Source organism: Panulirus ornatus, chromosome 32, assembly GCF_036320965.1.
Source record: "Panulirus ornatus isolate Po-2019 chromosome 32, ASM3632096v1, whole genome shotgun sequence".
Taxonomy (NCBI): Eukaryota; Metazoa; Arthropoda; class Malacostraca; order Decapoda; family Palinuridae; genus Panulirus; species Panulirus ornatus.
In genome coordinates, this window is record NC_092255.1 from 19,768,258 (window position 1) to 19,791,954 (window position 23,697).

The 23,697-nt window shown below is 53.6% G+C and overlaps 1 long non-coding RNA gene across 2 annotated transcripts in view; it reads right to left on the reverse strand.

Annotated features, from left to right (window-relative positions):
• LOC139759131 (uncharacterized) overlaps positions 1-23,697 on the reverse strand; it is a 341,589-nt gene that overhangs the window by 253,414 nt on the left and 64,478 nt on the right. For both annotated transcript variants that reach the window (XR_011714997.1, XR_011714998.1), the window contains exon 2: positions 2,765-2,836. This is a non-coding gene — a long non-coding RNA (uncharacterized lncRNA). The remainder of the gene's footprint in view (positions 1-2,764; positions 2,837-23,697) is intronic.

The following is a 23,697-nucleotide window of genomic DNA, read 5'->3' on the forward strand; positions in this document are numbered from 1 at the left end:
TCTCCCCCTACGACAGGAAACCCAGTCGTTATCACCGCCGGACTTACCCATGTCGCTATACGGAAAACTGGAAGAATGGAATTTCCTCGTGCTTGTACGTACACCTGCCTATCACTAGGTCGAGGTCATGGGACGTCCTCGAGAACTTACCTGCTGACTCACTGGAGGTCCTCCAGACCTTACCTCTGACCCACACACACACATGCTGACTCACAGGAGGTCCTCCAGACCTTACCTCTGACCCTCGCACACACACACACACACCAGCTGACTCACAAGACGTCCTCGAGACCTTACCTCTGACCCACACACACACATGCTGACTCACAGGAGGTCCTCAAGACCTTACCTCTGACCCACACACATACACACACACACACACACACCTGCTGACTCACAGGAGGTCCTCCAGACCTTACCTCTGACCCACACACACACACACACACACCTGCTGACCCTCTCACCCCCCCCCCCCCCGACGACGCCGGCTGTCTGACCAATACATATACATCAATCCATCCTCCAGACTCGACTGTGACGAACTCATCACATCTTTGACGCATTTACTGATCGCTACGCAAAACGTGAAGGTGTGTGTGTGTGTGTGTGTGTGTGTGTGTGTGTGTGTGTGTGTGTGTGAGAGAGAGAGAGAGAGAGAGAGGGGGGTAAAAGCCGGGGGGGAAGGGAGTACAGTACCGGTGTCCGTACGTCTGTCTGTCTGTCTTTCACTCCGACGCAGCAGCGAATGACGTCAGCAAGGCCATAATTGCGCTACGGCGCGACCTTGGCATGCCGTAGTTTTTACTGAGTTTGGTCTCAGGGGTAGAGGGTTGTGAGGTGGGTCTGTGTGGAGTAGAGGGTTGTGAGGTGGGTCTGTGTGGAGTAGAGGGTTGTGAGGGGGGTCTGTGTGGCGTAGAGGGTTGTGAGGGGGGTCTGTGTGGAGTAGAGGGTTGTGAGGTGGGTCTGTGTGGAGTAGAGGGTTGTGAGGGGGGTCTGTGTGGCGTAGAGGGTTGTGAGGGGGGTCTGTGTGGCGTAGAGGGTTGTGAAGTGGGTCTGTGTGGAGTAGAGGGTTGTGAGGGGGGTCTGTGTGGCGTAGAGGGTTGTGAGGGAGTGAGGAGGGGAGGGAGAGTGCGCGGAGGGGGAGGCAGGGTCTGTCTGTGTGGTGTGGTCTGGGCAGTCACCCCCTCAAACACAGACATACCACAGCAGTGATCAATGACGCCAATGGTCAGCTTCAACATCTGTACTCACAGTGGACTGGACACGGCTCTTCAATCCCAAAGGAGGAGGGATGAGGGGAATAGCAAATCCGTACATCTAAGATAAGAACAAGACAACATCTAAGATAAGAACAAGACAAGAAGTCCTTATCATCATCACATTGCATAGGATACAAAATGTGAATGCTTCATGGTGTGTGCTGCATCTCCTTCCCATCTCGGGGGAAAAGACACCCCGTGACATCACTGCAGCAGTGTGGCAGGGAGAGGCACTGGAGGCCATCCCTGGTTGAGCAGATCTACGTCCTGGACTGTGTGAGACACACACACACACACACACACACACACACACACACACACACACGGTCAGGACACACGGTGAGGCTGGCTTGGCCCCTCCTCCGCCTGCGCCTCCTCCTCCGCCACCTCCTCCTGGGCTCTGGCGTGAGCTGAGGTAACGTGACTCAGTCACGGGCGAGTCACGCGTACCGTAACCTACGGGACACGGTAACGTAGCCCGACGGACGCCAACGAAGGGAACCAGTAAACTCGATACACTACGAGGGTGTAGGATCTTAAGATCAACCACTTGGGTCAACCAGAGTCTTCGATCTTAAACTCCTTTTGAGGGTCCGTCAAGCGCTGGTCCTCACGCAGTCGTGCTCAAGGGCCGTATAGCCGTGCTGGAGGTCGGTTAAATAACTCCACACAGGCCACACACACACAGACACACACACACACACACACACAAAAACACACACTCGGGAAGCAGCGTGTGAGTGTGTGTGTGTGTGTGTGTGTGTGTGTGTGTGTGTGTGTGTGTAGACAGGCAATTTGCCTGAGCGATTAGTTACCTTGAGCAATGCGGCGGCGTGAGAGGTGCGACCATGACCCTGGACGACTCACCCAGCCCGGCTCAGCCACGGGCTTCCCCTTCCCTCCTTACGCTGACACCCTCCTTGTACCTATATGCCGCCCACAGCCCCGGGAACGCAAGCTCACACCTACCGTGCTTAGAACTGGGGAAACACCGACCGTGCTGAGAACTGGGGAAACACCGACCTTGCTGAGAACTGGGGGAAACACCGACCGTGCTGAGAACTGGGAAAAAAAAAGAATCAAAAATACACAGCAGAACTTGATCACACAAGGCTTAAAATAATCCAAAAATAATCCAAAAATAATCTAAGAAATAACTCAAATGTAATCCAAAAAAAAAATAAATAATCTCTACGAAATGATATTATCGGCCGATATTGCCATAATTTTCTTGGGTCTGGATCAGTGTGTCTAGCGTTCACCCTTCTGCCGCCACGCATACACTGACACACAGTTTATCAGCCATACGTATATATATATATATCCATGGGCCATTTGATCTACAAACTTCGCCAACAACTGTATTTCTTTTTCATCTTCTCCGAGGGTTTGCCATGATGGGGGGGCCACGTGCCCTAACCTCGACCATACGACATAGGAATATAACACTACTGAGGTGCTCAAAGTGTCTGCCATCCTACCACACCTCGCGCGATGAAGATTACCTTTCGTCGTTACGTGGCGTAGTCTTAACCCTGGGTGCTGCTGTAACGCAACGCCGACGTGAGCCGCGTGACCTGTGAGGGGAGAGGGAGGCCAGCGTCAGGGTACGTTCAGGTAAGGACACAACACAACACGCTGCTGGTGTGACAGGGTGGGAGGGAGGGAAGGTGAGGGGTGTATGTAAGTATGGGCGGAAGGTTGATGGAAGAGATGCTGAGAGAGAGAGAGAGAGAGAGAGAGAGAGAGAGAGAGAGAGAGAGAGAGAGAGAGAGAGAGAGAGAGAGAGAGAGAGAGAGAGAGACCCAACCTCTTCCCCCTGCTCCTCCTCCTCCTCCTCCTCTCGTCACTATTAATGTACGAGAGGAGAGGAGAGGAGAGGGAGGGAGGACGACCACCAACGGCTCCGGTATGGCTTCACGTCTGGGCCTCCTCATCATCACCACCACCATCACTCAAGACTACCACCACCACCACCACTACCACCATCACCACCACCATTACCACCATCACCACCACCACTACCACCATCACAACGACCATCCCCCTTCATGGTATCACCCCCTCACGCCTCTCCATACCCAGCACAAGTCCCTCATGTCATGACCCTCACAACCACGGTACTACACCCTTGACCACAGAGGTACGACCCTTGATCACCACGTCACGACCCCGGGGGTGCGATGATGGCCTGGCCTCACACCTGACCCTCGTGGGCCAGGTCGAAGGCTACGCCATCACGCCCAAGGGTCGTTGCGTCGTGCTCAAGGATCGTACCGTCGTGCTCAAGGATCGTACCGTCGTGCTCAAGGATCGTACCGTCGTGCTCAAGGATCGTATCGTCGTGCTCAAGGATCGTACCGTCGTGCTCCTGAGGTCAAATCCGCTGGGTGCTTGAGTACGTGTGCTCAGCATGACTAGATATCAAATCCGCTTATAAGCATCGACAGCAAATCTAGCGTTAGGTCAGAGATCAGCGAATCCGAGATACACTCAGCAACAGACCGACACAGGGCCTTATCGAGGGCGTAAATGATACTGGAAGAGATCTGGAAAGAAAAGAAACAAAATAGATAGATCAGCGAGGCAGGAGTAGATACGAAAACAGATGGCTTATAGAGAAGTACCTGTCAATCTCTATGTAACATGAGAGGTTGGGAATAAAGTCAGTCAGTCGTGGACGTCAACCCAAGTCTTTGTCGTGCTGTGCCTCGTCTTAAAACGTATCTATGGCGCTGCTCCCATCTCCTCCAGCTGGTGAATCGTTGGAGTATGTTAAGAATCCTGTAGGATATGAAATAAAAAAAGGACATTTGTCTCACTCGCAGTAAAACCGTGTGCCCACGAGTCTGCGTGTATCCGTCTACACGAGTGTCACCACACAGCTCTAAGTTTATCATACAGCGGATCGGCTCAGATCGAGGTTATAGAAGCCTTTGGTAAATTTGCCCCACCACCCATCAAATCTACCCCACCACCCATCAAATTTGCCCCACCAGCTATCAAGTTTGCCCCACTAACTATCAAATTTGCCCCACCACCCATCAAATTTGCCCCACCACCCATCAATTTTGCCCCACCACCCATCAATTTTGCCCCACCACCCATCAAATCTGCTCCACCATCTATCAAATTTACCTCACCACCCATCAAATTTGCCCCATCACCTATCAAATTTGCCCCATCACCTATCAAATTTGCCCCCCCCCACCCCACCGCCCATCAAATTTGCCCCACCATCCATCAAATTTGCCCCACCACCCATCAAACTTGCCCCACCACTCATTAAATTTACCCCACCACCTATCAAATTTGCCCCACCATCCATCAAATTTACCCCGCCACCTACCAAAACACCTCTTAAACTTCTAATTTCTGAAGCTAAAAAAAGAAAGTCAAATTCGTCTCGCGTCTGGCCGGCGGCGGCTGCTACAGCACTGGCTTCTCAGTCCGGGGGGAGGGAGGCCAGCGTCGGGCTAACCTACGTCCTTCCTCACGCACGGATGACCAGAGCTTAACACCGTAATCACGGCGAGGGCGCACTGGTGAATGACACCGCGGGGACTACTTTCTTAAAAGACACATTGTCACTCCTCACCGACGAATCCCGGAATGCCGTTCCCTATTTTTTCACTGCTTGTTCGCTTTAGGTCATGTATTCTGGTGTCTATTATCCTCACTCAGCTTCTGCAGTATATCGGAACTCACACCGTAGCTTGCATTGCCGTTCTTACTTACTGATGTGCTGCTCTTATCAATGAGTGTAATTCATTTGCCGTCAGTATGTCTAAGTGAGCTTGTAGCTGTGTAGACTTTCCATTAATGTTGCTGTTCTATTTTCCTGCCTTAGCACCTTCTGCGAAATGTGATAGCGAGAGCACGCCATCCAATATCTATGTCGCTGATGTGTGAAGGAAAATAGACCTGGTCCCGAGAATTGGAATCCATGTGGCACACCACTTGTTACGTCTAACCATTCCGAGACTTGACACCCCCTCATCCCCCTACTCATTGTTTAAGGCCGGTCAAACCAACATTCTACCTAACGAGGCAAAATCCTATCTGGAGTCATATGACTCGAACTTTTAATGATCATCTCTGATACGGGGTCTTTACTGAAAGCATTCTGGTAGCCTACGTAGATGGCACTTGACTACATCTAAGGCTACACCAATAAGGTTAGGTTGCCACAGGCCGAGGACGTGTGTGTGGAGTATTGTAGGAGCGTCTGGGGTGTGAGGAAACTCCTGGCCAGGTATTATTATTTCCTGCCTGTCTCGGTCCCCAGGCAGAGCCCCGGGCGACAGACATGCCTGGCTCAAGGCCGACCCCGACACCCCTGCACTACCCAGCCTCCCGCTCGCCCTCCCGCCCGCCCGCCGCTACCTTGCGCGACCCCCGCCTCCACCTGCGGCGGCTGAGAGGTCGTGGCTCCACCAGTGGAGGCAGCTGACGCCTCCTCCACCTGCGGCGGCTGGTGACGAGGAGTGGTCGTGGCTCCACCAATGGAGGCAGCTGACGCCTCCTCCACCTGTAGATGGTGTCGAGGAGTGGTCGCGGTTCCACCGGTGGAAGCAGCTGACGCCTCCTCCACCTATAGATGGTGTCGAGGAGTGGTCGTGGCTCCACCAATGGAGGCAGCTGACGCCTCCTCCACCTGCAGATGGTGTCGAGGAGTGGTCGTGCCTCCACCTATAGATGGTGTCGAGGAGTGGTCGTGGCTCCACCAGTGGAGGCAGCCGACGCCTCCTCCACCTGTAGATGGTGACGAGGAGTGGTCGTGGCTCCACCAATGGAGGCAGCTGACCTCCACCTGTAGATGGTATCAAGGGTAGTCGTGGCTCCACTAGTGAACTACAGACGCCTCCTCCACCTGCGGATGGTGTAGAGGAAGAGCGTAGCTCCACTGGGACAAGTGCAACCTCAAGGAGCAAACATCTTTCAACAGTGGAGCTGAACCGTTTTAGCACAGTGGTACGATCCTCGAGCCCAAGTGTACGACTCAAGGGCATGACGGCCTAACTCTCCCAAGGTCAGGTCAAAGGTCACATCATGGTACCTAAGGTGGTCGTAAACCGTCATGTTCAAGGGTCGTAAACCGTCATGTTCAAGGGTCGTAAACCGTCATGTACAAGGGTCGTAAACCGTGATGTTCAAGGGTCGTAAACCGTGATGTTCAAGGGTCGTAAACCGTCATGTACAAGGGTCGTAAACCGTCATGTTCAAGGGTCGTAAACCGTCATGTTCAAGGGTCGTAAACCGTCATGTTCAAGGGTCGTAAACCGTCATGTTCAAGGGTCGTAAACCGTCATGTTCAAGGGTCGTAAACCGTCATGTTCAAGGGTCGTAAACCGCCATGTACAAGGGTCGTAAACCGTCATGTACAAGGGTCGCAAACCGCCATATTCAGGGGTCGTAAACCGTCATGTTCAAGGGTCGTAAAACGTCATGTTCAAGGGTCGTAAACCGTCATGTACAAGGGTCGTAAACCGCCATGTACAAGGGTCGCAAACCGCCATGTTCAGGGGTCGTAAACCGTCATGTTCAAGGGTCGTAAACCGTCATGTTCAAGGGTCGTAAACCGTCATGTTCAAGGGTCGTAAACCGTCATGTTCAAGGGTCGTAAACCGTCATGTTCAAGGGTCGTAAACCGTCATGTTCAAGGGTCGTACCATCATGCCGAAGAATCTATCATACTCGTGGGGTTACTATGTGTTCAGATGCCTCCCTCCACCTGTATCAAACACCAGTCAATATTCACTTTGAAAGACCACGATCCACCTCACATACGAGAGTACTTTAAAAAGAGGTGAGTGATTACAGCGCTGTTGTTTACCGTCTCTATAAACATTTTGTCTATTGTTGTTGACCATAGTCTTGTTCAAAGTTGGGGAGGAGGGACGGGACGAGACGAGCGGGGAGAGAGAGAGAGAGAGAGAGAGAGAGAGAGAGAGAGAGAGAGAGAGAGAGAGAGAGAGAGAGAGAGAGAGAGAGAGAGAGCCGAAACCCTGATGCTCCAGCAGTGTTTACAAACAGCACCATCAGTTGGGCGAGGCAGGTGTGTGTGTGTGTGTGTGTGTGTGTGTGTGTGTGTGTGTGTGTGTGAGGACGCTTGGCCTCCTGGCCTTGTTGTTTACAAGCGTCGCCACCAGGGGTACCCGGATGATCCGCTTGGCTCCGCTGCAGCACAGATATGCCCAGCCACACACACACACACACACACCACTCTGACCTCAATGGTTTCACCCTGACATCATCAACCACGACTACGCTCACCTTCTTTGATCCCAGAATAGCGGGGGACACTCGCGTAACTACCCAATGACGACCCCCCTCAAACGCTTTGCCCCTTTTTTGAAGCCCCGGTCCAAATACCTGGGACATTACTGAACGCTTAGATGCCTGCCTTGCATTGTTATATAGGCATGCACTCCGTCGTGGGGGTCGCGCGGGCGAACACTTCTTGTCTAAGCAACATCTGGCGTCGAGTCCCACATCCAGGACCGAAGGAGTAACGCAGGAGGGGAGCCACTGCTTCTACGTCGAGAAACGGAACGGCCGCGAGAACTGAGGAACTGAATCACCCACTATGAGACCCGGTGCTCGCGCCCCGTCATGACCACGTCTCCTCAACCCGACCGTCCCAGATTACTCATCGTAAAGCCAATGAGTCAAGATCCATACGTACGTACCACCTTCTCCGTGCCAACCGATGATGAGTGAGTGAGGGAGGGAGGGAGCGGCAGGTGACTCATAAAGACACCGTGACGAGGAAAATGTATAGGTGTATATATATATACATGGCGGTAGTGAGGCAGTGAGGGACGTAAGAGTTGACCTGAATGAGTCAGTGAGGCAACATTGGCCCCGGGTGGAGACGACCCTGGCTGGCGTGCTGGTGTAGAGAGAAGGGAGGGAGGGCTCAATGAAGAGGGGTGGAGGGGTTGGTTTCCGAGGGCTGAAGGGTCTGCGGCGGACCCCAGGCGCCACCCTGGAGAATGACACGATCACCTGAAGGGGGTTGAGGACGAGGGCGAGCGTACTGGGGGGAAAGGCGAGCGGGTAACGGGATGGGAAAGGAATAGGGGGGAAGGATGCTGATGGACGGCGATGTATGAGACCGTCTCATTCATGAGAGATGCGACCGATGCCTTGTGTCATGAGGGACGGAGGAGGAGGGGAACGGCAGCGTTCGGTGAGGTGTAAACCATCACTGGTGGAGATCACGGGTGCACACGGTCACTGCTGTGGAGAGGCAGGCAGTGAACGGTTATCAGATGGATTGGGAAAATGTAAACAAAAGCTATTTATGGGAGTGAGTGATAGCAATCACTGCTGGAGGGAACTGGGAGACGGTGTCCACAATCACTGCTGGAGGGAACTGGGAGACGGTGTCCACAATCACTGCTGGAGGGAACTGGGAGACAGCGTCCACAATCACTGCCGGAGGGGAACTGGGAGACAGTGCCCGCAATCACTGCCGGAGGGAAGTGGGAGACAGCGTCCACAATCACTGCTGGAGGGAACTGGGAGACGGTGCCCACAATCACTGCCGGAGGGGAACTGGGAGACAGTGTCCACGATCACCGTCAGAATGAAGGAATGCCTCCAGTGTGGTGGTGGTGGTGGCCAGGAATGTTAAAAATCCCAGGGGAGACAGAAGAGCGTGAGCAGGGAGGGGGCAGTGTCGGGCAGGCAGGCAGGCAATGAGGAGGCATGGAGGGTGGAGGAATAATGCCAGCATTCACATGAGGGAGGGGATGGGGGGTAAGGGGACGTCAATAATGATGTACTACTGAGGCAACAAGTTAAGAAGACTCCCTCAAGGCCAGGCGAACACCACCAACCACACACACACACACACACACACACACACTCGCACTCTCATGATCTCTCATCCATTAACTTCCAACAAGACTTTCCCCTCGCCATAAAGCACGTACGCCAGACGCACCAGCCGAGAATGACTAACTCCGACCACGATCTGCAATCGCATCCTGTCCGTCTCGTGTATGGGACTTTATAAACACATGCCCCTGCTAGGGAAAGGAGAAGGGAAAGAGAGACAGAGAGAAGGACCTCCAAGTGGAAGATGACCGAAGGAGGAGGAGGAGGAGACATCGAGGGGGAGGAAGGGACCGATGACGACCGGTCGAGTGTCGCCTGGACATTACCCACACCAGACAGAGGATCGCTTGTCTTGTCTAGCGGGAATCACACGGTTACACACCCGACACACCACCAGCAGCACCACCACCGCCAGGCCTCACCTCCTGACGGCCGGTGTGAATTCATGCTGTCTCCGCCCCCCGAGGACCAGGTGGCGCCCCCCGTGGAAGGGTTCGGAAGGCCGTCCCCCACACACCACACGTCTGGTCCGACACGAGAAATTTTTAATACGAGGTGATATAAATGGCAGGGATGAATAGCCTCTAGCCTTCCTCCCGGACGCTGGGTGGTGAGGGACCAGCCGCGGGGGCTTTGACCAGGCTATACACACACACACACACACACACACACACACTACGGAGTGGTGTGAGGGGTCGCGGAGGGTGCCGCCGCCATGCTCTTTCCGTAGCTGACGTGGAAAGGGGAAAATTGATCTCAAAACCATCGGCAACGGTAACACCGCCCCACTGAACACCCCAGTCCTCTCTGAACACCAGGGGGGCCTTAGTAACTCTCAGTCGAAACCAACACCATCTCTCCAGCGGTAGGTCCTCTCCAACACAAGAGTTCTCGTGACCCACACAGAGCCTCACCAACACAGAGTTCTCGTGACCCACACAGAGCCTCACCAACACAAGAGTTCTCGTGACCCACACAGAGCCTCTCCAACACAAGAGTTCTCGTGACCCACACAGAGCCTCTCCAACACAAGAGTTCTCGTGACCCACACAGAGCCTCTCCAACACAAGAGTTCTCGTGACCCACACAGAGCCTCACCAACATAAGAGTTCTCGTGACCCACACAGAGCCTCTCCAACACAAGAGTTCTCGTGACCCACACAGAGCCTCACCAACACAAGAGTTCTCGTGACCCACACAGAGCCTCTCCAACACAAGAGTTCTCGTGACCCACACAGAGCCTCTCCAACACAAGAGTTCTCGTGACCCACACAGAGCCTCACCAACATAAGAGTTCTCGTGACCCACACAGAGCCTCTCCAACACAAGAGTTCTCGTGACCCACACAGAGCCTCTCCAACACAAGAGTTCTCGTGACCCACACAGAGCCTCACCAACACAAGAGTTCTCGTGACCCACACAGAGCCTCTCCAACACAAGAGTTCTCGTGACCCACACAGAGCCTCACCAACATAAGAGTTCTCGTGACCCACACAGAGCCTCTCCAACACAAGAGTTCTCGTGACCCACACAGAGCCTCACCAACACAAGAGTTCTCGTGACCCACACAGAGCCTCACCAACACAAGACCCACACAGAGCCTCACCAACATATAGGTTCCCCAGACACCCAAAGCCTCACCAGAACCAAGGTCCTTCAACCTGTGGAACCCCTCCAACACAGAAGCGTCCTCAGTTGAAGAACCTCCTCCACCACAATCCTTTCACTGTGGACGTGGAAACAGCTTTCCCTCCACCGCCCAAGCGACGCCCCTCCACTAACGAGGAAGTCTTCCCGCCAACAGGGACCTCCACCCACCTCTTCTAAAAAAATCTCCCAACAGCGACACCAGCAAGAAACGAATAGGACTCCGACAGCCTTCTCAACGGTGATGAACCTCTGCCGAGAGAGAGAGAGAGAGAGAGAGAGAGAGAGAGAGAGAGAGAGAGAGAGAGAGAGAGAGAGAGAGAGAGATGAGGGGGAGGTCTTCTTATGAAACAATACGGACCATGCAGGTGACAGCAGGAGACGGGCACAACAAGGATGGTGTCTTCACCACAGCCACAGTACGATAGATAGGTCAGGACTGTACCCAGGGGGATGGACCAGGGCGCTACTAGCCCGCCCAGCAGTTACCCATGAGCTGGGTGCTGACTCCCGGATGGCGCCCCGTGAGAGTGTATAGCACCAAGCCTACGCCCTTCATGGATCACACGTGACGTCAATCACACCCCCCCCCCCCCTACGTCAGGAGGTCAAGACAGTAACTAATGGCCCTTACAAGACCCATGTGTCACTCGAAAGGGGGTGGCGGGAAGGGAGGGTTTTATAAATACCTACCTTATGGGGGCCCCTGCGGCAGGCAGGCTTGGTCGCTGACTAATTTGGGCGCTGAGAGTTGTATGACATCACACGAACACGCTCTCCATCAACCGAGACGCCAGCTGATCAACATCAGCGGGCGGGCGCAGTCCCCTGGCTCATTCCCGCCCAGGATGGCGCAGCAGCATTATGAGAGAGAGAGAGAGAGAGAGAGAGAGAGAGAGAGAGAGAGAGAGAGAGAGAGAGAGAGAGAGAGAGAGAGAGAGAGAGAGAGAGAGAGAGAGAGACCCTAGCTGACGGAGAAGTGATGACTCCTCCTCCTCCTCCTCCTCTCTCCTGCCGAACTTCACTGGAGAATTCAGACAACCGCAAAGTTATAGGTCGTGTCGCACGTGAGGAGGAGGACGCAGCCAGCCAAGTATGGGGAGGAGGAGGAGGAGGAGGAGGACGCAGCCAGCCAAGTATGGGGAGGAGGAGGAGTAGGAGGAGGAGGAGGAGGGGAAAAGAAAAAGGTGTTCCGTAAGGAAGAGGCTAAGAATGAACACAGGTTCTGCTAAGATTCCCTCCACCTTTTTGCATCTAGTCTGTAAACCTTTCCCATGTGAGGCTATGTAATATGTATGTACTGCAATACGAACTGTAACATCTTAAACTGTAATATCAACCACACTGATCCTGGTAATCCTTTTCCGCTACCGCCCACAGGATGACCATGGTGTGTGTGTGTGTGTGTGTGTGTGTGTGTGTGTGTGTGTGTGTGTGTGTGTGTGTGTTGTGGCTGCACGTTGCCTGTTTAATGTCCCGTCTCGCCCTCGTGTCAGAGGATGAAACATGAAGGACTGTCTTAGTGGCCAGGTTGGGGAACGCACGCAAGCGATGAGTACCTCACAGCAACACACCATGATCTCTCTCTCTCCTTCTTGTGTGAGCGAGATGCACGGCACGGCGCACAGGTACCTTCCCAAGGTGGGGGGGTCGGTCATGTGAGAGGGGTTGACACCACTCCATGCCGTTCAGCCTCGGAGGCCATCAGAGGCGACGGTCTGGTCTCGAGCAAATGAGGGAAGCTGAGGCAGAGAGCGCAACACAGGGGGGTGGCGCCGCCGCTGTACAGAACCCCCAAACACCTAGAGCAGCTCCGGTGGGTTTTTTTTTTTATTTGCAAACGCGTTCGTGAGGGATGGAGAGAGAGAGAGAGAGAGAGAGAGAGAGAGAGAGAGAGAGAGAGAGAGAGAGAGAGAGAGAGAGAGAGAGAGAGAGAGGCAGGCACGGAATCGTCACTACTTAGCGTGATAAGGAGAGCAGTACAGGTAGCTAAGGAAGGGGCAAGTTGTGGCCACCTCTGGCAGCGAGACGGTGACATGACTGTGGTGTGTGGGTGGGTGTGGGTGTGTGGGTGGGTGTGTGTGGGTGGGTTGTGGGTGTGGGTGTGTGGGTGTGTGGGTGTGTGTGTGTGTGTGTGTGTGTGGGTGGTGAGGGTGGTATGTGCCGGCTGTAATACCCTCCCCGAGGGAGACTCTAAAGGATGAGGTGGGAGAGCATGCTACGCTGACCTATGCTATGCTGTCTGTGCCATACCGACTTATGCCATGCTGACTTATGCTATGCTGACCTATACAATGCTGTCTGTACCATGCTGACTTATGCTATGCTGACCATGTCCAAGCCAATGAGATCAAATCTACATTTTCACTCTGCATCAGTTTCTTCCACAGGGAGCCACCTGCCGCCATGGCCGTGGCATCAGGTGAGGAGGGGCGCGGCGGAAGACGCCAGCAGAGGAGGACCATCGGTCGCAGGAGGTGACAGGCGTCAGCCAGAGGCAGGCCACCACCACCACACAGCCTGCTCTGACCTCCGACCTCGTGACGTCAGGGCCGTCACCCGCTCGACTATGGATGACTTCCGTACACACACACACACACACACACACGCACACACACGCACCTGGGCTTCCGTGGTGCAGTGGACAGCATCGATGACCATGATGCACTTGCTGACACTCCCGCCTCCTCCTCCTCACACTGGGTTCGAGTCCTGGGTGCAGTAGTCGATAAATGGATACCTGGCTTAAATTTGAATACATATGTGGGAACACGATCATAGAGCTGTTAGCGCTCGGAGCTACTGCGCAAAAGGTCCAGGTTCGAATCCTTGCTGTTGGAGGACATTATGTGATATATATATGAGGCAACATGAGTGTTAAACCGTCCCTCTCTCCCTCCCCGTCAACACACAGACACACACACACACACACAGTCATCCCCCACACCCCACACACGTGAGAGCTACAGTAAATCTAATCCCCAGGTGTGTGTGTGTGTGTGTGTGTGTGTGTGTGTGTGTGTGTGTGTGTGTGTGTGTGTGTGGTGAGGCAAGGGTAAGGCTGAGGCAGAACAGGTTGAACAGGATGGATGATGATGATGATGATGATGATGCCAAGGTGAGGGCTAGATCTGTCAACACAGATGACCTTCACTCACGTGACCTCCGGGGGAAGGACGGCCTGCCCCACACGCCCCGCCCCGACCCCCCGCCCCATCACGACCCTGTTGCACCTGCCCGATCTTGCGACCCACCCACCGCCACTCGTCGGTGTACGACAAGACCGCCCCTCACTGTACGACCTCTGAATCCGTCATTGTACGAACCACAGCACCAGTCATTGTACGACCCACAGCACCAGTCATTGTACGACCCACAGCACCAGTCATTGCACGACCCACAGCACCAGTCATTGTACGACCCACAGCACCAGTCATTGCACGACCCATAGCACCAGTCATTGTACGACCCACAGCACCAGTCATTGCACGACCCACAGCACCAGTCATTGTACGACCCACAGCACCAGTCACTGTACGACCCACAGCACCAGTCATTGTACGACTCACAGCACCAGTCATTGTACGACCCACAGCACCAGTCATTGTACGACCCACAGCACCAGTCATTGTACGACCCACAGCACCAGTCATTGTACGACCCACAGCACCAGTCATTGTACGACCCACAGCACCAGTCATTGCACGACCCACAGCACCAGTCACTGTACGACCCCAGAACCCTTTACTGCACGACCACAGAACACTTCACTGTACCGTCGTGGTGAAATGTCGTACCGTCGTGCCGTCGGGCCCTACCGTGGTTGTACCTTCGCGGTGTAGGGGACGTACTAAAGGTCGTACCGTCGTCGTACCGCACCGTACCGTCGTGCTCGATGGGGTTACCTCTCATCTGGTCGTGTCTGCGGGCGTGGGTCGCGGGCGGTAGAGGGGGCGAGCGAGCGGGAGTCAGCTGGAGGCGGGAGGTGAAGGCCTGGTCAGCGCCTCACAGTTAGGATCCACCGTGGTCGTCAGGCCAGCCTGTACAAGGCCAGGCTGGTGAGGTGGGGGGGGAAAACACATCCAGACTTCCCTCACGTCTATCATTTCCTTTTACGGGGACCAATATCAACTCTGCAGCCAAGTAATACATCGATAACTACAGATAATGGACTCCCGTGGTGTGGCGGTTAGCGTTCATGACCGTGACGCACTCACGGGCCGCCCAGGGTCGAGCGGCTCATAGGTTCGAATCCTGGTTGCGGTAGTCGGCCCACAGTCAACCCAGCTGTTCATCCACTCCTACGGGTTGGTCGATAAAATGGGTACCAGGCTCATTCTAGGGTTTTATATATATATATATATATATATATATATATATATATATATATATATATATATATATATATATATATATATATTATCCCTGGGGATAGGGGAGAAAGAATACTTCCCACGTATTCCCTGCGTGTCGTAGAAGGCGACTAAAAGGGGAGGGAGCGGGTGGCTGGAAATCCTCTCCTCTTGTTTTTTTTTTTTAAATTTTCCAAAAGAAGGAACAGAGAAGGGGGCCAGGTGAGGATATTCCCTCAAAGGCCCAGTTCTCTGTTCTTAACGCTACCTCGCTAACGCGGGAAATGGCAAATAGTTTGAAAGAAAGAAAGATATATATATATATATATATATATATATATCGTTAATGGCATGGCCTTGATTAGGGCCGCAGCTGCCCGTGCCGTCTCACTTAAGATAAAAAAAAAAAGACATATACAAGACTTATAATTACTCTTATTATCTCTATTATAGTGGGACACCTTTTATGGAGATCCTGCAGCTTCGAGGCCGCGCTGCAATCAGAAGTGGAGGTAGTGGAGTGCTTTAGATACCGGGAGAGCGAGACGTGATAGCGAATCGAACCACGGGAGCTGATACGAGCCATAGGGTGGGTGAAGGGGGGGGGGAAAGGTCACGGGTGCACTGAGGTGGGGTGGGGTCGGTCGGGGGGTCTGGAGAGAGATAGAGAGAGAGAGAGAGAGAGAGAGTCTGTCTGATAATACAGTAGTCACGACGGTGTTGTGGTGATGATGCAAGGGTTGGACCCCTAGATAACAAAGCACGGAGGAGGGGTGGATATCGTTGGAAATATAATGGCTGAGACAGTATGAGGCGTGAGGTGGGAATCACCAAATACGAAATGGAAGGATAAGAGAGAGGTAGAAAAGAGAGAGAGAGAGAGAGAGAGAGAGAGAGAGAGAGAGAGAGAGAGAGAGAGAGAGAGAGAGAGAGAGAAGAGGGTGAGCTATATAATGTTTGGACATACGGAGAGGATGAGTGAGGAGAGGTTGACAACGAGGATGTGTCGCCAAGTGGAGGGAACGAGGAGAATGATGCTGCAGTAGTACTGCCGCAGCTACAGTAATCCTGCCCCTCACGGGTAATGCTTGCCTCTGGGTTCCTGATGCTAAGGGTAATGTCACCTGTGTCGCCTGTCCTCCTGACGGAGCCACGACAGCAGCGTGTGTCTGGCCTATACCGACACCCGTTACGTTTGCCACTTTCCTCTCCCTTAGTCAAGGAAGTACCAGTCACTGAGCGCGTCCCGCTCATCGCCGCGATGCCCACTGGAGGACATTTCCGCGTCATTCTTCGTCGGCGAGATGCGCGAGACAATCACTCGTCTCCGGTGAGGTATGGAGGGTGGATGGATGGTGGCGCTGCTGCCGATGGACCCAGGAAGTTGTGTGGTCACACACACATCTCGTGAGAGAGAGAGACACACACACACACACGGCGCCGGCCTTGAGGAGTACAGGGGCACTCCTCGACCCCCGCCCCATGCCACCACTTCTCACCAGGAGGCCAACACTTGAGCCGCACTCCACACTGACGTCTTCTTCACCACATACATTCGACCCACACAATCCAGGCCTCATTTCTTTATTCTTACTCTTATCTAATAAAGTTCTTCCCTTCCAAAAGTGTCTTATTTTTTTCCCTTCCTGATTTTTCGTATTTCATTCGTCCCCTTCCACCCCGCGTCCTACTCGGGGCGGTGCCAAGGGTGTGACTGTTTGAACGAGAGGCTGGAGGAATGTGGGGGACCCGTTGGGGTCGGCCTCGCCACAGGCGGTGTTGAGACGAGACGCCGTCTATCATCAGGAGCAAGATGAACACACCACCCCAGCGGCGGCTGACACGTAGGCACATACCCTGGGACAACACACGACACTGCAGGATGATCAAATATGGTCAAAAGAGACGAGTGCCGTGCTCAAGGGCTGCGGACGGGGTGTTGTTTGTGTGGCGCGGTGGTCACCTCTGTGTGTGTGTGTGTGTGTGTGTGTGTGTGTGTGGGGTGGGGGATGGCGGCAGAACACCGCCCCCGGAAACTACGGACGGTAGACTCCAGCCAGCTGACGTCCCCAGCCAACGGTACCTGGTCTGGCACGCTGGCTGGCTGCTGCTGCTACTGCGACGCACAGCTCGCCCTACCCTACCACCCTCTTCTTCCTCCTCCTCCTCTTTCAGCAGACCTACCAGGGACGACGGTTCTCCCAGGGGACCGTCGACGCTGATCATCAGTTACAGCATCGTCATCACAGCCACACCGCCGCTGGCCGCCCTGATACGACCAGAAAACACTTTACCTTGACGCGGTGACAGACACCGCCGTGCGTCGACTATCATCCACGACCGACCGATACTACTCCTCCTCCTCCCTGAGAGAGGGGGCGCGTGTCCACGTGATCGTGTACGGAGTGCGTTATGCACCTCTGTGTTTACCGTACTCTGCCGTCTCGAGCGGGGCGTTGTGGACGACAGCGTCAAGGTGGAACCATCATCTTCCAGTCCCGAAGCACGTGTGACCAAAGCTGATCGGCCATCTGCGGTAGCAGGGAGGCGGACAGGCACACAAATACAGACTCTAGGAGGAAGAAGAAGAAGAAGAAGAAGAAGAAGAAGAAGAAGAAGAAGAAGAAAGGAATGATGAATCGAGGAAGAGATGAAAGAAAGAGAGAGAACACAAAGAGGACCGACTGATTGGCTAATTCCATTCCCAACGCACCGCCACACACACAATCACAAGAACCTCAGTAACGTCACCGAAATTTCCTTCCCTGAGCGGGGTTCCCCAAGGCAGAGTCCTGACACCATTGCTATTCCTAACCTACATACCAGACATTCCCGCCCCGGTAGGAAACATGAGCGCGGACACTTAGCAGACGACGCCACCCAAATAGCAGCAGTCTGTAGCAATCCACACCCCGAACCAACGACCACTTACTACAGTCCAATGGTTGAGGTAAACAAACGTCAACAAACTCACCACTGAGGCAATTGGAAAGTATCATAAGCCGGCCACAAACACAACGTGGAGCGGCATAATACATCATCAAGGGAACTGGTAAACTAAAACCCGAGCCACAAGCTGACATTGTGAGGCCTCAGGGGCAGGACATACATCAACCAAAGCAGCACAAGGTAAAGCCTGTACACATTTAGGCACCGACGAGATAATCACACGGCTGGTCAAGGCTGTGATCCCTACCCATACTGACCAGCTCCCCAGGACCCACACACACACACACCACAATACCCACACACACCTCACAATACCCACACGCAACTCACAATACCCACACACACACCTCACAATACCCACACGCAACTCACAATACCCACACACACACCACAATACCCACACACACCTCACAATACCCACACACTCCTCACAATACCCACACACACCTCGCAATACCCACACACACCTCACAATACCCACACACTCCTCACAATACCCACACACACCTCGCAATACCCACACACACCTCACAATACCCACACACACCTCACAATACCCATACACACCACGCCTTCAAATCAGGCACGCTGAAGCTCCACAGGGGCACAAAACATGGCTCTGAAGACTCGTCACGAATGGAAAAAATACTCCAGCATGCAAAATACCGAACACCATCAACTGCTGAAGGTAAAACCAACTGTTTACATGCTTCAGGGAGGCTGCCCTCCCCACTCCAAGAAAGATATGGCACAAGTAGGCTGCAACGGAGACTGGCTATGGCACAAGGAGGCTGCAACGGAGACTGGCTATGGCACAAGTAGGCTGCAACGGAGACTGGCTATGGCACAAGGAGGCTGCAACGGAGACTGGCTATGGCACAAGGAGGCTCCAACAGAGACTGGCTATGGCACAAGGAGGCTGCAACGGAGACTGGATATATAGACGTGTGCTGGGCCTGGACACACACACGGTCCCCACCGAGTCTCAAATCCCTATGAGAGAGGTTCCAATCATCTATCACTGTATGCAATGAACACTTCTTAGCTTACCCAGTTTCCTTACTTATCCAACACACACACACACACACACACACACACACACACACACACACGTAATATTTGTAAACTCTGTAACAATCTTGTATTGCTGTAAAATGTGCCATCTTCCCCCTTGTCTAACCCCTTCCTGCACCCCCAAAACCAACCAATTAAGGGAAGGGGCAACAATGAGAGAGAGAGAGAGAGAGAGAGAGAGAGAGAGAGAGAGAGAGAGAGAGAGAGAGAGAGAGAGAGAGAGAGAGAGAGAAACAAGGAAAATAACGGTAAAAAAAAAATGAAAATGAGAGACGAAGCGGTGTTGGTGGTGGGAGGAGGGCTGAGGAGGGAGGGAGGGAAGGGGTCGGGGTGAGAGAGTGGTGGGGCAGAGGCTGCGGCCTTGCCTGGAGGAGAGCAGCAGCAGCAGCGGCGGCGGCGGTGGTGGTGGCTGGTGTGGTGGTGGTGAGCCCTACCACCACCACCACCACTGATGATGATGACTCACGCACCACATTGACAAACGTTGACCTTGCTGCTGCTAACATTACCTCACTCACACTTGACGTCCCACCAGCACACACACACACACACACACACACACACACACACACACACATTCACACACACACACACACACACATCCCTCTCACACCACTACATACATACACCAGCGCACACACACACACACATCCCTGTCACAGCACTACATACATACACCAGCGCACACACTCACACACCCCTCACACCACTACATACATACACCAGCGCACACACTCACACGCCCCTCACACCACTACATACACACACCAGCGCACACACACACACATATCCCTGTCACAGCACTACATACATACACCAGCGCACACACTCACACACCCCTCACACCACTACATACATACACCAGCGCACACACTCACACGCCCCTCACACCACTACATACATACACCAGCGCACACACTCACACACCCGTCACACCACTACATACATACACCAGCGCACACACTCACACACCCCTCACACCACTACATACATACACCAGCGCACACACACACATCCCTCTCACACCACTACATACATACACCAGCGCACACACTCACACGCCCCTCACACCACCACATACATACACCAGCGCACACACTCACACACCCCTCACACCACTACATACATACACCAGCGCACACACTCACACGCCCCTCACACCACTACATACATACACCAGCGCACACACTCACACACCCCTCACACCACCACATACATACACCAGCGCACACACTCACACGCCCCTCACACCACTACATACATACACCAGCGCACACACTCACACATCCCTCACACCACTACATACATACACCAGCGCACACACTCACACACCCCTCACACCACCACATACATACACCAGCGCACACACTCACACATCCCTCACACCACTACATACATACACCAGCGCACACACTCACACACCCCTCACACCACTACATACATACACCAGCGCACGCACTCACTAGCTAGCCACCCACCCACCTAACCCTCACACTCACACTCGCCCCCTCATACCACCGGATACACCCTCTACTCTCTCTCTCTCTCTCTCTCTCTCTCTCTCTCTCTCTCTCTCTCTCTCTCTCTCTCTCTCCCGCACCGCGCACGTAAACAAACACATCTTCTCGGGGTCGGGTTTCGGGATTAAGGGGTGGAGGGAAGACCGCCCCGCCGCTGGGATGGCCACACAACAGAATCCGGAATTCGCTCTACGTCACTTGGGGCGGATGGCTTCCCGACCACGAATTCGTAGCGCATGACGTCATGAGGAACGTATATCCTGCGAGGTGGGGGGGATGATGATACAAGGATGTGTGTGTGTGTGTGTGTGTGTGTGTGTGTGTGTGTGTGTCGTGTCCTTGAAGCACTTGCCTTAGAGATCCCATAAGTAGGATTCCCCACATCCCCACAGCCCCTCTTCTATATCTACGAGGGGAAGGCGAAAAAGTCCCCTAACAAAAAAGAAAACAAAAAATTTTGGATCATTTCAAGAGAAAACGGAGGTTCGTAACATGGCTGGTAGGGTCCGGGGTCTATATGGCCCGACGATTCGCATGGTCCGGGGTCCACATGGTCCAGTGTCATTATAATCCAGGGTCCATATGGTCCGAGGACTCACATGGTCCGGGGTCCACATGGTCTAGTGTCCATATGGTCCAGTGTCCATATGGTCCAGTGTCCATATGGTCTATGATCCATATGGTCTAGTGTCCATATGGTCTCTGGTCCATATGGTCCGGGATCTATATAGTCTGGGGTTCCATTTTGGGGTCCAGGAGTCCTCCTCCACCCCATATGGACCGAGGTCCTACATACGTTGGTCCCAAGGCTGCTACAGGGAATGTAGACGACGGCATTACTCTAAGGTGCCACACTGCCACTGCCACGGTCCCCGATCCTACGTGGTCCACACTCCCACATGAGGCGGGGTTCCACATGAGGCGGGGTTCCACATGAGGCAGGGTCCCCACACGAGGCAACGTCCCACATGAGGCAATGTCCCACATGAGGCAACATCCCACATGAGGCAACGTCCCACATGAGGCAACGTCCCACACACACACACAGTTCAGACCTGATGATTCAAGTCCCATACAATTTCCTTCTGATGATTCAAGGTCCTAACATGCCTCTCTCCTGATGATTCAGGGCCCTATATGCTGATGATTCAGGGCCCCATATGCTGATGATTCAGGGCCCCCACATACCTCTCTCCTGATGATTCAAGGTCCCCGCACACCTCGCTCCTGATGATTCAGGGCCCCACATACCTCTCTCCTGATGATTCAGGGCCCCACATACCTCTCTCCTGATGATTCAGGGCCCCATATGCTGATGATTCAGGGCCCCACATACCTCTCTCCTGATGATTCAGGGCCCCACATACCTCTCTCCTGATGATTCAGGGCCCCATATGCTGATGATTCAGGGCCCCACATACCTCTCTCCTGATGATTCAGGGCCCCACATACCTCTCTCCGGATGATTCAGGGCCCCATATACCTCTCTCCTGATAAATCAGGGTTCCCAACAAAATTCCTGATCCCTGATGAATCGAGGATCGTACACACGTTATGACACTGGATTCCCTACTCTCCTGGTGGTGTTCTAGCTCAGTACGGTCCAAGGAAGGTGCTGGATCGTAAGCGGCCAAGCCCCAGGGGAGTCTCAGCAAGGGTGTGCTCTTAAGGAGCCCATAACTCTCACACGCACTAAGTGCCCACATGGTCCAGGATCGCGCGTCTCACATGAACCAGGAACCTACTTCATCTGGTCTTAAAAGGTTCACGATCCCGTACAGTGTCGGCGCCACGGAGCCTAGGTCCCCGCGCGTCTCAAGGCCCTCCAGGTTTTGGCGGGGAGTAGGTAGCTCAGAACAGGGTGGTGGGGACGGGTCGGGAAGAAGAAGAAGAAGAAGAAGAAGAAGGAGAGACAGAGACACATACAAAGACGAGGAACAAAACACACACGAACACTCTAGTGGCGTCCCCTCACAACTCAATTGCCAGCTCACACTCCTTATCGTTCTACGAATATTATAAATCATTGGCCAAGAATGACTGAAGATCCTGAGTGAGTATGTTTGGCAACGATGCCACACTCAGACGTCCAGGGACGTCCCAGACCCCCAAGACGCAACACCTTCATGACGGAGGACCGAGGAACTGGTGACGCTCGCACCCAGCAAAGCTGAAATTCAAATAGGATTATGAAGGGTGGAAACATACTTACTAAGGTCCCCCCCTCTCCGCATTCTGGAGTGGCCATCATGACTGACCTAGTCCCTAGAGGCTTACTGTGAGGCAGGTCAGCTGCGTTTCATGTCGAGCAACTGAGAGAGAGAGAGAGAGAGAGAGAGAGAGAGAGAGAGAGAGAGAGAGAGAGAGAGAGAGAGAGAGAGAGACTACATCTGCAGGCATGACGGCCTCAAGTCTCTGGGGGGAGAGGGAGAAGGTACGCAGAGGGCCGACCTAGAGAGGAGGAGGAGGAGGAGGACCCATACGGAACGCGACGCCAGCGGCGCCAAGAAGATATACACAAGATGGTTGAGGTACGGAGGTGAGACGGGGGGGCTGCTGTCGCCTTCGAGGTAACCATGCTACAGGCCAGGAAACTGTGGCGCCTGTGTGTGTGTGTGTGTGTGTGTGTGTGTGTGGAGGGATGATAACCACATTTTGGATTCCACGCGAGTCATGATAATGTTGATGTTGACCAGCTCTTAGAAACGCGACTGGAGGTCGTGAGCGGCAGTTGGGCAAGCGAACAAGCCAGGGAGGCTTGAGTGGCTCATGGAATGTACACAACACACGCGGCCGCTCCGAGCTGAACGAGAGGGAGCAGCATCTACCGTGGATATACTGGGAAACACACAACCTTGTCTGACGAACACATGACGTGAGGAAACGAGGCCCCGCGCCAGTACGACTCCCTCACTACTGACTCAAAGACGTCATTATGAAATACTATTACTGCTACTACTATTATCACTACTACTACTACTGCTACTACTACTCTTACTGACTAAAAGACGTCATTATGAAATACTATTACTGCTACTACTATTATCA